Source organism: Photinus pyralis, unplaced genomic scaffold, assembly GCF_008802855.1.
Source record: "Photinus pyralis isolate 1611_PpyrPB1 unplaced genomic scaffold, Ppyr1.3 Ppyr1.4_LG7, whole genome shotgun sequence".
NCBI classification, from domain to species: domain Eukaryota; kingdom Metazoa; phylum Arthropoda; class Insecta; order Coleoptera; family Lampyridae; genus Photinus; species Photinus pyralis.
In genome coordinates, this window is record NW_022170738.1 from 34,871,591 (window position 1) to 34,874,206 (window position 2,616).

Here is a 2,616-nt window from a genome sequence, read left to right on the forward strand (position 1 = left end):
ATGAATTGGCGAGATATTCTTTGATACTGTAAAATGGGTGGTCAATGAGGAACTTTTTTAAATATCTTTTAAATGGGCGAAGAGAGGTCAGATTCTTGGCTTCTTGTGGAAGACGGTTGAATAGCTTTATCATCATATATTTTGGTGATTCTTCAAATAGCGTTGTGCTGTGCGGAGGTACAGTAGGGTTGTTGTGGTAGCGGGCTTTCATGCCCTGGTTGATCTCCTCGTTTGTAGTGAAAGCCGATTTATTCTCAAACATATATACCAAACAATTGTATATGTATAGGGAATCAATGGACATGATCCTTAGTTGCTTAAAGAGCGGCCGGCAATGATCGTGTGCACCTGCGTAACAGATACGGCGGATAATATTCTTCTGCAGGACGAGAAGTCTGAGCGAGGCAGGAGAGTAGCCCCAGGTGATGATAGCGTAGGACAGGTGGCTACGTACGTGTGCGTTGTAATATTTAACAAGCGTAGATTGGCTAACCTGGCCACGAATGCACAGAATTGCGTAACTTGCAGAACGTAGTTTGTAACAATTATCGCGTGCGACCGCCATCTTGAAGTTTTTAAATATGTCATATCATACGTCATTAGAAAGCTTATTTTTTAGCCCTTCTTACTACCTTAATCATACAGGACGTTAAATTAGAAAATAATGCAGAAAAATAAGGAAAACCTTGCCATACGCTTGCTTGGCTAATGTATTGCACTTTACATTTAGATACCTTCAAATTAATGGAACGAGGAAAATTACAGTAGGCGATAGAACGGAATGATATCTCGGGCGCCACCAGCAAATAATAAAAAATCTTGCTCCTGGTCAAATCCGGCGGTGTCGGAAGCCACGGGCAAGTTAGCTGGAGACAAAACGGTCTAGAGTCCAGAGTTGAAGGTGGGTCACGGGCGAAGAAGCTAAAAGAAAATTACGGCACACTGAAACGGTAGCAATTTTCAATCAAAACACAACACAATGTCGAAAAACGGAACAGAACCCCTTTAATTAACGGAAAGAAAAAATATCAAACGTTAACGTTCTACGTTGAAAAATACAAAAAAGAGAGCCTCCCTAAATATCGGCCTCGCCTTTTATAAAATTCGCAAAACGATGCGGAGGCAACAACGAATTTTGCAGCCGGCCGGGGTACCTTATTGAATTACTCGATTTGTTGTTATGATAAAACTTTGAAACCAATTTTAAGATTCATGTTATTTAAGCGCGCTTCCAACAATACCAAACACAGCCCACTTTGATGACGTTTGCTGCAACACAATTAATTAACTACGGTTAATTATACTCACTTAACTAACCGGACTGAAATTTCAAAATTCGCTAGTTCAGTTAACGCCGATCGCGATTCAGAATTTTGCGCTCAAGCGGCAGGTTACTTTATCAGGTTTATCTACGTATAAGCGGAACGACCTTCGCGGTTTCTGTTCTAGTTTTAAATTACCATTGTCAACTAAAATCGGTCAATCATTAAGTAACGGAGTTGAAATCGTATATAATACTAAATTTCCGTCCTCTTCCAATCGAAGAGAGCCTTCGGATGCTACAAAAATAATTCTAAACAAGAATTGCTAGAAACGGCAAATTAGTTAGGTACAGTATTTTGATTTCCCTATCGACGACTAAAACGGCGTTACAAATTAAAGTAATTACTTTTACCTTCGACTTCCAACTGCTAGAAAAGAAATACATAAGTCTGCAATTACAATTTCTCATAAGAAAGCGACCGTTTGAGTTCGACAAAATACCTGGTGTCCATTAAAGCCGGTATACTGCATTCATTATAAGAAGGTAGTAGATGGCGCTGTGTTTGAAGATAAACACCCACAGGAAAAATATAAAGCGGCATCAAATTATTGTAAAGGAGAAATATCGAGCACTGCGAACAGAAATAAAATGTATGACATTAACAGCTAATGACACTTCGACAGTTTTTAGTTGGCAACATAAACTACCAGCTTACAAAATTCGCTAGTGGTTTTATGCTTCAGCGTAATATGGACTCGTGTTTTAACCAATCACAGTGAAGGTCAAAGCTTCCCTATGCGTTCTACCGCTACCTTCTTAAAATGAATACAGTATAGCTTCCAAGTACGGTGCGTGCATTAATTCTCAAATAATTATTGTAGCAAAACAGGTGCTTCGTTACATTAGTCCATATATAAAAATACCAGATAATTGCTTTTTGCATATATTTCTTTATGCAGAAATGCGCTCATCTAAGAAGTGCTTAATATTTCTCCAGAAACAATTTTTGTTTGGGAAGGAGAATATTCCCAGAGCACGTTCCTTCATATGTAATACGAGAAATATAGCATTGCAAGATTAATCAAAGCAATAAAAGTTCAGTTCAGTTTGAAATACCATACCTCCAAAAAATAGCATACTATATTTATTAAGTTACTAATAGCGCAAATTACACACAAACATAAATTTGCCGACGACCTGTATGCATACCGGTGCGACTAAGATAGCATCTACCTACCAGCACTTCAAGGCAATACGTGTACGTTAGCGGTTTTCTCCTTTTATTTTGTTAAAATCAATACAGAAATATACACTACAATTAAGAGCACTAGCAAATAACCACTTGAAATTAA